Raw genomic sequence first — 14,671 nt, 5'->3', positions numbered from 1 at the left:
GTTCGCGTTGAGAAAGCTGCAGCTCGAGTAAAAATCTACTCGAGCGGCAGAAAACTACAGCTTGCACTGTGCAAGATGCCGTTTTAAATGATTGCACAGTGCCGGATGCTCGTTCGCATTGTGCAATCATTGAAAAATGCATCTTGCAAAGTGCGAACATGCTACTACGCAGCTCGCGTAGTGCTACGTGAAGTTTGCGTAGTGCGAAGTGGACTTCGCGTAGCTTCGCGTAGCGCTACTTCGCAAACTACGCCCAGGGTTACTAGAGATGGCAAGCACATTTGTGTAATTATTCAAGACTTTACTGCAAGCACACATGCTTGGTTGAACCGCATTGACCACAATGCCCAGGGGCAAACCCGCTGGGAGGTGAAGCAGTGTGCTCCCACATTTGTTTCCTGTTTAAAATGCTCCCTCGAGCCGGTTGAGCTGTTGAGCTAGTGGAGAGGCACCTGCGAGCCTGGAGAGGTACTGTGACCCGAGATTATTTTGGGAGCCTGCTCAGCAACCCCAAATATGATGGTTCTTGATACCTAAGCTCTACTGATGACAGATAATGATCCAGAAACACGTGTCTAGAGATGGCAAGCACACTTGTGTAATTATTCAAGACGTTTCTGCAAGCACACATGCTTGGTTGAACCTCATCGACCACAATGCTCAGGGGCGAAACCGCTGGGAGGTGAAGCAGTGTGCTCCCACATTTGTTTCCTGTTTAAAAGGCTCCGTCGAGCCGGTTGAGCTGACAAGCTCGTGGAGAGGCACCTGCACACCTGGAGAGGTACTCTGACCCAAGAATAATAAGGCAGCCTTCTCAGCAACCCCAAATATGATGGTTCTTGATGCCTAAGCTCTACTGACGACAGATAATGATCCAGAAACAAGTGTCTAGAGATTAACCCTGGGCGAAGCACTACGCTACGCTCGCGTAGTTTGCGAAGTTTGTGCAACTTCGCACTACGCGAGCTGCACGTAGCACAGTGCGAAAACACGCAGCGTAGCGTAGTGCAGCGGTCATTTTTTGCTTGTTCGCGGTCCTCAATGTCATGTTCGCGCCTGCGAGCAAGCAAAATGACATCCCGAGGAGACTCTCAACGCGGGGAGGTCAGGTTTCTCATTGCGAGTGGTCGTGCATGCTCGCGACCGCTCGCCATGAGAAACTACAAGTTCGCGTTGAGAAAGCTGCAGCTCGAGTAAAAATCTACTCGAGCGGCAGAAAACTACAGCTTGCACTGTGCAAGATGCCGTTTTAAATGATTGCACAGTGCTGGATGCTCGTTCGCATTGTGCAATCATTGAAAATGCATCTTGCAAAGTGCGAACATGCTACTACGCAGCTCGCGTAGTGCTACGTGAAGTTTGCGTAGTGCGAAGTGGACTTCGCGTAGCTTCGCGTAGCGCTACTTCGCAAACTACGCCCAGGGTTACTAGAGATGGCAAGCACACTTGTGTAATTATTCAAGACTTTACTGCAAGCACACATGCTTGGTTGAACCGCATTGACCACAATGCCCAGGGGCAAACCCGCTGGGAGGTGAAGCAGTGTGCTCCCACATTTGTTTCCTGTTTAAAATGCTCCCTCGAGCCGGTTGAGCTGTTGAGCTAGTGGAGAGGCACCTGCGCGCCTGGAGAGGTACTGTGACCCGAGATTATTTTGGGAGCCTGCTCAGCAACCCCAAATATGATGGTTCTTGATACCTAAGCTCTACTGACGACAGATAATGATCCAGAAACACGTGTCTAGAGATGGCAAGCACACTTGTGTAATTATTCAAGACGTTTCTGCAAGCACACATGCTTGGTTGAACCTCATCGACCACAATGCTCAGGGGCGAAACCGCTGGGAGGTGAAGCAGTGTGCTCCCACATTTGTTTCCTGTTTAAAAGGCTCCCTCGAGCCGGTTGAGCTGACAAGCTCGTGGAGAGGCACCTGCGCACCTGGAGAGGTACTCTGACCCAAGAATATTAAGGCAGCCTTCTCAGCAACCCCAAATATGATGGTTCTTGATGCCTAAGCTCTACTGACGACAGATAATGATCCAGAAACACGTGTCTAGAGATGGCAAGCACACTTGTGTAATTATTCAAGAATTTTCTGCAAGCACACATGCTTGGTTGAACCGCATTGACCACAATGCTCAGGGGTGAACCCGCTGGGAGGTGAAGCATTGTGCTCCCACATTTGTTTCCTGTTTAAAAAGATCCCTCAGGCCGGTTGAGCTGACGAGCTCGTGGAGAGGCACTTGCGCACCTGAAGAGGTACTGTGACCCGAGAATATTTTGGCAGCCTGCTCAGCAACCCCAAATTTGATGCTGCTTGATGCCTAAGCTCAACTGACGATGGATAATGATCCAGAAACACGTGTCTAGAGATGGCAAGCACACTTGTGTAACTATTGAAGACTTTTCTGCAAGCACACATGCTTGGTTGAACCACATCGACCACAATGCTCAGGGGCGAACCCGCTGGGAGGTGAAGCAGTGTGCTCCCACATTTGTTTCCTGTTTAAAAGGCTCCCTCGAGCCGGTTGAGTTGACGAGCTCTTGAAGAGGTACCTGCGCGCCTGGAGAGGTACTGTGACCCGAGAATATTTTGGCAGCCTGCTCAGCAACCCCAAATATGATGGTTCTTGATGCCTAAGCTCTACAGACGAGGGATAATGATTCAGAAACACGTGTCTAGAGATGGCAAGCACACTTGTGTAATTATTCAAGACTTTTCTGCAAGCACACATGCTTGTTTGTACCACATTGACCACAATGCTCAGGGGCGAACCCGCTGGGAGGTGAAGCAGTGTGCTCCCACATTTGTTTCCTGTTTAAAATGCTCCCTCGAGCCGGTTGAGCTGACTTGCTCGTGGAGAGGCACCTGTGTGCCTGGAGAGGTACTGTGACCCAAGATTATTTTGGGAGCCTGCTCAGCAACCCCAAATATGATGGTTCTTGATGCCTAAACTCAACTGACAATGGATAATGATCCAGAAACACTTGTCTAGAGATGGCAAGCAAACTTGTGTAATTATTCAAGACTTTTCTGCTAGCACACATGCTTGGTTGAACCACATCGACCACAATGCTCAGGGGCGAACCCGCTGGGAGGTGAAGCAGTGTGCTCCCACATTTGTTTCCTGTTTAAAAGGCTCCCTCGAGCCGGTTGAGTTGACGAGCTCTTGAAGAGGTACCTGCGCGCCTGGAGAGGTACTGTGACCCGAGAATATTTTGGCAGCCTGCTCAGCAACCCCAAATATGATGGTTCTTGATGCCTAAGCTCTACTGACGAGGGATAATGATCCAGAAACACGTGTCTAGAGATGGCAAGCACACTTGTGTAATTAGTCAAGACTTTTCAGCAAGCACACATGCTTGGTTGAAACGCATTGACCACAATGCTCATGGGCGAACCCGCTGGGAGGTGAAGCAGTGTGCTCCCACATTTGTTTCTAGTTTAAAAGGCTCCCTCGAGCCGGTTAAGCTGACGAGCTCGTGGAGAGGCACCTGCGCGCCTGGAGAGGTACTGTGACCATAGAATATTTTGGCAGCCTACTCAGCAACCCCAAATATGATGGTTCTTGATGCCTAAGCTCTACTGATGACAGATAATGATCCAGAAACACGTGTCTAGAGATGGCAAGCACACTTGTGTAATTATTCAAGACTTTTCTGCAAGCACACCTGCTTGGTTGAACCACATCGACCACAATGCTCAGGGGCGAACCCGCTGGGAGATGAAGCAGTGTGCTCCCACATTTCTTTCCTGTTTAAAAGGCTCCCTCGAGCTGGTTGAGCTGACAAGCTCGTGGAGAGGCACCTGCGCACCTGGAGAGGTACTGTGATCCGAGAATAATTTGGAAGCCTGCTCAGCAACCCCAAATATGATGGTTCTTGATGCCTAAGCTCAACTGACAATGGATAATGATCCAGAAACACTTGTCTAGAGATGGCAAGCACACTTGTGTAGTTATTCAAGAATTTTCTGCAAGCACACATGCTTGGTTGAACCGCATAGACCACAATGCTCAGGGGCGAACCCGCTGGGAGGTGAAGCAGTGTGCTCCCACATTTGTTTCCTGTTTAAAAAGATCCCTCGAGCCGGTTGAGCTAACGAGCTCATGCAGAGGCGCCTGCGCGCCTGGAGAGGTACTGTGACCCGAGAATAATTTGGCGGCCTGCTCAGCAACCCCAAATATGATGGTTATTGATGCCTAAGCTCTACTGACGAGGGATAATGATCCAGATACACGCGTCTTGAGATGGCAAGCACACTTGTGTAATTATTCAAGACTTTTCTGCAAGCACACATGCTTGGTTGAACCGCATTGACCACAACGCTCAGGGGCGAACCCGCTGGGAGGTGAAGCAGTGTGCTCCCGCATTTGTTTCCTGTTTAAAAGGCTCCCTCGAACCGGTTGAGCTGACGAGATCGTGGAGAGGCACCTGCGCGCCTGGAGAGGTACTGTGACCCGAGAATATTTTGGCAGCCTGCTCAGCAACCCCAAATATGATGATTCGTGATGCCTAAGCTCTACTAACGACGGAAAATGATCCAAAACACGTGTCTAGAGATGGCAAGCACACTTGTTTAGTTATTCATGACTTTTCTGCAAGCACACATGCTTGGTTTTATCGCATTGACCACAATGCTAGTGAGCGAACCCGCTGGGAGGTGAAGCAGTGTGCTCCCACATTTGTTTCCAGTTTAAAAGGCTCCCTCGAGCCGGTTGAGCTGACGAGTTCGTGGAGAGGCACCTGCGCGCCTGGAGAGGTACTGTGACCAGAGAATATTTTGGCAGCCTGCTCAGCAACCCCAAATATGATGGTTCTTGATGCCTAAGCTCTACTGAAGACGGATAATTATCCAGAAACACGTGTCTAGAGATGGCAAGCACACTTGTGTAATTATTCAAGACTTTTCTGCAAGCACACATGCTTGGTTGAACCGCATTGACAACAATGCTCAGGGCAAACCTGCTGGGAGGTGAAGCAGTGTGCTCCCACATTTGTTTCCTGTTTAAAAGGCTCCCTCGAGCCGGTTGAGCTGACCAGCTCGTGGAGAGGCAACTGCACGCCTGGAGAGGTACTGTGACCCGAGAATTTTTGGCAGCCTAATTAGCAACCCAAAATATGATGGTTCTTGATGTCTAAGCTCTACTGACGACGGATAATGATCCAGAAACACGTGTCTAGAGATGGCAAGCACACTTTTGTAATTATTCAAGACTTTTCTGCAAGCACACATGCTTGGTTGAACCGCATTGACAACAATGCTCAGGGGCGAACCCACTGGGAGGTGAAGCAGTGTGCTCCCACATTTGTTTCCAGTTTAAAAGGCTCCCTCGAGCCGGTTGAGCTGACGAGCTCGTGGAGAGGCACCTGCGCGCCTGGAGAGGTACTGTGACCCAAGAATATTTTGGGAGCCTGCTCAGCAAACCCAAATATGATGGTTCTTGATGCCTAAGCTCTACTAACAACGGATAATGATCCGGAAACACGTGTCTAGAGATGGCAAGCACACTTGTGTAATTATTCAAGACTTTTCTGCAAGCACACATGCTTGGTTGAACCGCATCGACCACAATGCTCAGGGGCGAACCCGCTGGGAGGTGAAGCAGTGTGCTCCCACATTTGTTTCCTCTTTAAAATGCCCCCTCGAGCCGGTTGCGCTGACAAGCTCGTGGAGAGGCACCTGCGCACCTGGAGAGGTACTGTGACTCGAGAATAATTTGGTAGCCTTCTCAGCAACCCCAAATATGATGGTTCTTGATGCCTAAGCTCTACTGACGACAGATAATGATCCAGAAACACGTGTCTAAAGATTAACCCTGGGCGAAGCACTACGCTACGCTCACGTAGTTTGCGAAGTTTGTGCAACTTCGCACTACGCGAGCTGCACATAGCACAGTGCGAAAACACGTAGCGCAGCGTAGCGTAGTGCAGCGGTCATTTTTTGCTTGTTCGCGGTCCTCAATGTCATGTTCGCGCCTGCGAGCAAGCAAAATGACATCCCGAGGGGACTCTCAACGCGGGGAGGTCAGGTTTCTCATTGCAAGTGGTCGTGCATGCTCGCGACCGCTCGCGATGAGAAACTACAAGTTCGCGTTGAGAAAGCTGCAGCTCGAGTAAAAATCTACTCGAGCGGCAGAAAACTACAGCTTGCACTGTGCAAGATGCCGTTTTAAATGATTGCACAGTGCCGGATGCTCGTTCGCATTGTGCAATCATTGAAAATGCATCTTGCAAAGTGCGAACATGCTACTACGCAGCTCGCGTAGTGCTACGTGAAGTTTGCGTAGTGCGAAGTGGACTTCGCGTAGCTTCGCGTAGCGCTACTTCGCAAACTACGCCCAGGGTTACTAGAGATGGCAAGCACACTTGTGTAATTATTAAAGACTTTACTGCAAGCACACATGCTTGGTTGAACCGCATTGACCACAATGCCCAGGGGCTAACCCGCTGGGAGGTGAAGCAGTGTGCTCCCACATTTGTTTCCTGTTTAAAATGCTCCCTCGAGCCGGTTGAGCTGTTGAGCTCGTGGAGAGGCACCTGCGCGCCTGGAGAGGTACTGTGACCCGAGATTATTTTGGGAGCCTGCTCAGCAACCCCAAATATGATGGTTCTTGATACCTAAGCTCTACTGACGACGGATAATGATCCAGAAACACGTGTCTAGAGATGGCAAGCACACTTGTGTAATTATTCAATACGTTTCTGCAAGCACACATGCTTGGTTGAACCGCATCGACCACAATGCTCAGGGGCGAAACCGCTGGGAGGTGAAGCAGTGTGCTCCCACATTTGTTTCCTGTTTAAAAGGCTCCCTCGAGCCGGTTGAGCTGACAAGCTCGTGGAGAGGCACCTGCGCACCTGGAGAGGTACTCTGACCCAAGAATAATAAGGCAGCCTTCTCAGCAACCCCAAATATGATGGTTCTTGATGCCTAAGCTCTACTGACAACAGATAATGATCCAGAAACACGTGTCTAGAGATGGCAAGCACACTTGTGTAATTATTCAAGAATTTTCTGCAAGCACACATGCTTGGTTGAACCGCATTGACCACAATGCTCAGGGGTGAACCCGCTGGGAGGTGAGGCATTGTGCTCCCACATTTGTTTCCTGTTTAAAAAGATCCCTCGAGCCGGTTGAGCTGACAAGCTCGTGGAGAGGCACTTGCGCGCCTGAAGAGGTACTGTGACCCAAGAATATTTTGGCAGCCTGCTCAGCAACCCCAAATTTGATGCTGCTTGATGCCTAAGCTCAACTGACGATGGATAATGATCCAGAAACACGTGTCTAGAGATGGCAAGGACACTTGTGTAACTATTCAAGACTTTTCTGCAAGCACACATGCTTGGTTGAACCGCATTGACCACAATGCTCAGGGGCGAACCCGCTGGGAGGTGAAGCACTGTGCTCCCACATTTGTTTCCTGTTTAAAAGGCTCCCTCGAGCCGGTTGAGTTGACGAGCTCTTGAAGAGGTACCTGCGCGCCTGGAGAGGTACTGTGACCCGAGAATATTTTGGCAGCCTGCTCAGCAACCCCAAATATGATGGTTCTTGATGCCTAAGCTCTACAGACGAGGGATAATGATCCAGAAACACGTGTCTAGAGATGGCAAGCACACTTGTGTAATTATTCAAGACTTTTCTGCAAGCACACATGCTTGGTTGAACTGCATCGACCACAATGCTCAGGGGTGAACCCACTAGGAGGTGAAGCAGTGTGCTCCCACATTTCTTTCCTGTTTAAAAGGCTCCCTCGAGCCGGTTGAGCTGACAAGCTCGAGGAGAGGCACCTGCGCACCTGGAGAGGTACTGTGACCCGAGAATAATTTGGAAGCCTGATCAGCAACCCCAAATATGATGGTTCTTGATGCCTAAGCTCTACTGACAACAGATAATGATCCAGAAACACATGTCCAGAGATGGCAAGCACACTTGTGTAATTATTCAAGACTTTTCTGCAAGCACACATGCTTGTTTGTACCGCATTGACCACAATGCTCAGGGGCGAACCCGCTGGCAGGTGAAGCAATGTGCTCCCACATTTGTTTCCTGTTTAAAAGGCTACCTCGAGCCGGTTGAGCTGACGAGCTCGTGGAGAGGCACCTGTGCGCCTGGAGAGGTACTGTGACCCGAGAATATTTTGGGAGCCTGCTCAGCAACCCCAAATATGATGGTTCTTGATGCCTAAGCTCTAATGACGACGGATAATGATCCAGAAACACGTGTCTAGAGATGGCAATCACACTAGTGTAATTATTCAAGACTTTTCTACAAGCACACATGATTGGTTGAACCGCATTGACCACAATGCTCTGGGGCGAACCCGCTGGGAGGTGAAGCAGTGTGCTCCCAAATTTGTTTTCTGTTTAAAAGGCTCCCTCGAGCCGGTTGAGCTGACGAGCTCGTGGAGAGGCACCTGCGCACCTGGAGAGGTACTATGACCCGAGAATATTTTGGCAGCCTGCTCAGCAACCCCAAATATGATGGTTCTTGATGCCTAAGCTCAACTGACAATGGATAATGATCCAGATACACTTGTCTAGAGATGGCAATCACACTAGTGTAATTATTCAAGACTTTTCTACAAGCACACATGATTGGTTGAACCGCATTGACCACAATGCTCTGGGGCGAACCCGCTGGGAGGTGAAGCAGTGTGCTCCCAAATTAGTTTTCTGTTTAAAAGGCTCCCTCGAGCCGGTTGAGCTGACGAGCTCGTAGAGAGGCACCTGCGCACCTGGAGAGGTACTATGACCCGAGAATATTTTGGCAGCCTGCTCAGCAACCCCAAATATGTTGGTTCTTAATGCCTAAGCCCTACTGACGACGGATAATGATCCAGAAACCCGTGTCTAAAGATGGCAAGCACACTTGTGTAATTATTCAAGACTTTTCTACAAGCACACATGCTTCCCTGAACCGCATTGACCACAATACTCAGGGGAGAACCCGCTGGGAGGTGAAGCAGTGTGCTCCCACATTTGTTTCCTGTTTAAAAGGCTCCCTCGAGCCGGTTGAGCTGAGGAGCTCGTGGAGAGGCAACTGCACGCCTGGAGAGGTACTTTAACTGGAGAATATTTTGGCAGCCTGCTCAGCAACCCCAAATATGATGGTTCTTGATGCCTAAGCTCTACTGACGATGGATAATGATTCAGAAACACATGTCTAGAGATGGCAAGCACACTTGTGTAATTATTCAAGACTTTTCTGCAAGCACACATGCTTGGTTGAACCGCATTGACCACAATGCTCATGGGCAAACACGCTGGGAGGTGAAGCAGTGTGCTCCCACATTTGTTTCCTGTTTAAAAGGCTCCCTTGAGCCGGTTGAGCTGACAAGCTCATGGAGAGGCACCTGCGCGTCTGGAGAGGTACTGTGACCCAAGAATAATTTTGCAGCCTGCTCAGCAACCCCAAATATTATGGTTCTTGATGCCTAAGCTCTACTGACGACGGATAATGATCCAGAAACACGTATCTGGAGATGGCAAGCACACTTGTGTAATTATTCAAGACTTTTCTGCAAGCACACATGCTTGGTTGAACCGCATTGACCACAATGCTCAGGGGCGAACCCGCTGGGAGGTGAAGCAGTGTGCTCCCACATTTGATTCCTGTTTAAAAGGCTCCCTCGAGCCGGATGAGCTGACGAGCTCGTGGAGAGGCGGCTGCGCCCATGGAGAGGTACTGTGACCCGAGAATATTTTGGCAGCCTGCTCAGCTACCCCAAATATGATGGTTCTTGATGCCTAAGCTCTACCGACGATGGATAATGATCCAGAAACACGTGTCCAGAGATGGCATGCACACTTCTGTAATTATTCAAGACTTTTAGGCAAGCACACATGCTTGGTTGAACCGCATGGACCACAATGCTCAGGGGCGACCCCGCTGGGAGGTGAAGCAGTGTGCTACCACATTTGTTTCCTGTTTAAAAGGCTCCCTCGAGCCGGTTGAGCGGACGAGCTCGTGGAGAGGCACCTGCGCGCCTGGAGAGGTACTGTGACCCGAGAATATTTTGGCAGCCTGCTCAGCAACCCCAAATATGATGGTTCTTGATGCCTAAGCTCTACTGACTACGGATAATGAACCAGAAACATGTGTCTAGAGATGGCAAGCACACTTGTGTAATTATTCAAGACTTTTCTGCAAGCACACATGCTTGGCTGAACCGCATTGAACACAATGCTCAGGGGGGAACCCGCTGGGAGGTGAAGCAGTGTGCTCCCATATTTGTTTCCTGTTTAAAAGGCTCCCTTGAGCCGGTTGAGCTGACAAGCTCATGGAGAGGCACCTGCGCGTCTGGAGAGGTACTGTGACCCGAGAATAATTTTGCTGCCTGCTCAGCAACCCCAAATATGATGGTTCTTGATGCCTAAGCTCTACTGACGATGGATAATAATCCATAAACACGTGTCTAGAGATGGCAAGCACACTTGTGTAATTATTCAAGACTTTTCTGCATGCACACATGCTTGATTGAACCGCATTGACCACAATGCTCAGGGGCGAACCCGCTTGGAGGTGAAGCAGTGTGCTCCCACATTTGTTTCCTGTTTAAAAGGCTCCCTCGAGCCGGTTGAGCTGACGAGCTTGTGGAGAGGCACCTGCGCGCCTGGAGAGGTACTGTGACCCGAGAATATTTTGGCAGCCTGCTCAGCAACCCCAAATATGATGGTTCTTGATGCCTAATCTCTACCGACGATGGATATTGATCCAGAAACACGTGTCCAGAGATGGCATGCACACTTCTGTAATTATTCAAGACTTTTCGGCAAGCACACATGCTTGGTTGAACCGCATGGACCACAATGCTCAGGGGCGACCCCGCTGGGAGTTGAAGCAGTGTGCTACCACATTTGTTTCCTGTTTAAAAGGCTCCCTCGAGCCGGTTGAGCGGACGAGCTCGTGGAGAGGCACCTGCGCGCCTGGAGAGGTACTGTGACCCGAGAATATTTTGGCAGCCTGCTCAGCAACCCCAAATATGATGGTTCTTGATGCCTCAGCTCTACTGACTACGGATAATGATCCAGAAACATGTGTCTAGAGATGGCAAGCACACTTGTGTAATTATTCAAGACTTTTCTGCAAGCACACGTGCTTGGCTGAACCGCATTGAACACAATGCTCAGGGGCGAACCCGCTGGGAGGTGAAGCAGTGTGCTCCCACATTTGTTTCCTGTTTAAAAGGCTCCCTTGAGCCGGTTGAGCAGACAAGCTCATGGAGAGGCACCTGTGCGTCTGGAGAGGTACTGTGACCCGAGAATATTTTTGCTGCCTGCTCAGCAACCCCAAATATGATGGTTCTTGATACCTAAGCTCTACTGACGATGGATAATAATCCTTAAACACGTGTCTAGAGATGGCAAGCACACTTGTGTAATTATTCAAGACTTTTCTGCATGCACATATGCTTGATTGAACCGCATTGACCACAATGGTCAGGGGCGAACCCACTGGGAGGTGAAGCAGTGTGCTCCCACATTTGTTTCCTGTTTAAAAGGCTCCCTCGAGCCGGTTGAGCTGACGAGCTCGTGGAGAGGCACCTGCGCGCCTGGAGAGGTACTGTGACCCGAGAATATTTTGGCAGCCTGCTCAGCAACCCCAAATATGATGGTTCTTGATGCCTAAGCTCTACTGACTACGGATAATGATCCAGAAACACGTGTCTAGAGATGGCAAGCGCACTTGTGTAATTATTCAAGACTTTTCTGCAAGCACACATGCTTGGCTGAACCGCATTGACCACAATGCTCAGGGGCGAACCCGCTGGGAGGTGAAGCAGTGTGCTCCCACATTTGTTTCCTGTTTAAAAGGCTCCCTCGAGCCGGTTGAGCTGACGAGCTCGTGGAGAGGCACCTGCGCGCCTGGAGAGGTACTGTGACCCGAGAATATTTTGGCAGCCTGCTCAGCAACCCCAAATATGATGGTTCTTGATGCCTCAGCTCTACTGACTACGGATAATGATCCAGAAACACGTGTCTAGAGATGGCAAGCACACTTGTGTAATTATTCAAGACTTTTCTGCAAGCACACATGCTTGGCTGCACCGCATTGACCACAATGCTCAGGGGCGAACCCGCTGGGAGGTGAAGCAGTGTGCTCCCACATTTGTTTCCTGTTTAAAAGGCTCCCTTGAGCCGGTTGAGCTGACAAGCTCATGGAGAGGCACCTGCGCGTCTGGAGAGGTACTGTGACCCGAGAATATTTTGGCAGCCTGCTCAGCAACCCCAAATATGATGGTTCTTGATGCCTAAGCTCTACTGACGACAGATAATGATCCAGAAACACGTGTCTAGAGATGGCATGCACACTTGTGTAATTATTCAAGACTTTTTTGCAAGCACACATGCTTGGTTGAACCGCATAGACCCCAATGCTCAGGGGCGACCCCGCTGGGAGGTTAAGCAGTGTGCTACCACATTTGTTTCCTGTTTTAAAGGCTCCCTCGAGCCGGTTGAGCTGACGAGCTTGTGGAGAGGCACCTGCGCGCCTGGAGAGGTACTGTGACCCGAGAATATTTTGGCAGCCTGCTCAGCAACCCCAAATATGATGGGTCCTGATGCCTAAGCTCAACTGACGACGGATAATTATCCAGAAACACGTGTCTAGAGATGGCAAGCACACTTGTGTAATTATTCAAGACTTTTCTGCAAGCACACATGCTTGGCTGAACCGCATTGACCACAATGCTCAGGGGCGAACCCGCTGGGAGGTGAAGCAGTGTGCTCTCACATTTGTTTCCTGTTTAAAAGGCTCCCTCGAGCCGGTTGAGCTGACGAGCTCGTGGAGAGGCACCTGCGCGCCTGGGAAGGTACTGTGACCCGAGAATATTTTGGCAGCCTGCTCAGCAACTCCAAATATGATGGTTCTTGATGCCTAAGCTCTACTGACGACGGATAATGATCCAGAAACACGTGTTCAGAGATGGCATGCACACTTCTGTAATTATTCAAGACTTTTCTGCAAGCACACATGCTTGGTTGAACCGTATAGACCACAATGCTCAGGGGCGACCCCACTGGGAGGTGAAGCAGTGTTCTACCACATTTGTTTCCTGTTTAAAAGGCTCCCTCGAGCCGGTTGAGCGGACGAGCTCGTGGAGAGGCACCTGCGCGCCTGGGAGGTACTGTGACCCGAGAATATTTTGGCAGCCTGCTCAGCAACCCCTAATATGATGGTTTATTGATGCCTAAGCTCTACTGACAACTGATAATGATCCAGAAACACGTGTCTAGAGATGGCAAGCGCACTTGTGTAATTATTCAAGACTTTTCTGCAAGCACACATGCTTGGCTGAACCGCATTGACCACAATGCTCAGGGGCGAACCCGCTGGGAGGTGAAGCAGTGTGCTCCCACATTTGTTTCCTGTTTAAAAGGCTCCCTTGAGCCGGTTGAGCTGCCAAGCTCTTGGAGAGGCACCTGTGCGTCTGGAAAGGTACTGTGACCCGAGAATAATTTTGCAGCCTGCTCAGCAACCCCAAATATGATGGTTCTTGATGCCTAAGCTCTACTGACGATGGATAATAATCCATAAACACGTGTCTAGAGATGGCAAGCACACTTGTGTAATTATTCAAGACTTTTCTGCATGCACACATGCTTGATTGAACCGCATTGACCACAATGCTCAGGGGCGAACCCGCTGGGAGGTGAAGCAGTGTGCTCCCACATTTGTTTCCTGTTTAAAAGGCTCCCTCGAGCCGGTTGAGCTGACGAGCTCGTGGAGAGGCACCTGCGCGCCTGGAGAGGTACTGTGACCCGAGAATATTTTGGCAGCCTGCTCAGCAACCCCAAATATGATGGTTCTTGATGCCTAAGCGCTACTGACGACGGATAATGATCCAGAAACACGTATCTGGAGATGGCAAGCACACTTGTGAAATTATTCAAGACTTTTCTGCAAGCACACATGCTTGGTTGAACCGCATTGACCACAATGCTCAGGGGCGAACCCGCTGGGAGGTGAAGCAGTGTTCTCCCACATTTGTTTCCTGTTTAAAAGGCTCCCTCGAGCCGGTTGAGCTGACGAGCTAGTGGAGAGGCACCTGCGCGCCTGGAGAGGTACTGTGACCCGAGAATATTTTGGCAGCCTGCTGAGCAACCCCAAATATGATGGGTCTTGATGCCTAAGCTCTACTGACGACGGATAATCATCCAGAAACACGTGTCTAGAGATGGCAAGCACACTTGTGTAATTATTCAAGACTTTTCTGCAAGCACACATGCTTGGCTGAACCGCATTGACCACAATGCTCAGGGGCGAACCCAGCTGGGAGGTGAAGCAGTGTGCTCCCACATTTGTTTCCTGTTTAAAAGGCTCTCTCGAGCCGGTTGAGGTGACTAGTAAGCATGAGCGTAAAATCCGTTCCGCTCCCGGATTTTGCGGATTTTCGGCAAATTCGCAATCCGCGAACTCTCGCGAACTTGCCGAAAATCCGTAAATCCGTGCGAAGCGGATTTTTTGCTTGGTCGCACTTGCCAACTAGAATACTATACAATTTCGCGGGAGTAAACACTTGCGAACACGTAGATGCGGCGGGCAGCGACAAGCTCGCAATTGCGAGATTGCAAAATTTGCAATTTCGCACAAGAAATCCACCAGCAGGCAACATAAACCTTTAAAATAATGATTTTTATCAGAATAACTCCTCAGGTTGACATTTG

This window comes from Lissotriton helveticus, chromosome 8 (genome assembly GCF_964261635.1).
Source record: "Lissotriton helveticus chromosome 8, aLisHel1.1, whole genome shotgun sequence".
NCBI lineage: Eukaryota > Metazoa > Chordata > Amphibia > Caudata > Salamandridae > Lissotriton > Lissotriton helveticus.
The sequence above is the reverse complement of the archived record's forward strand: the minus strand, read 5'-3'. Positions refer to the sequence as shown.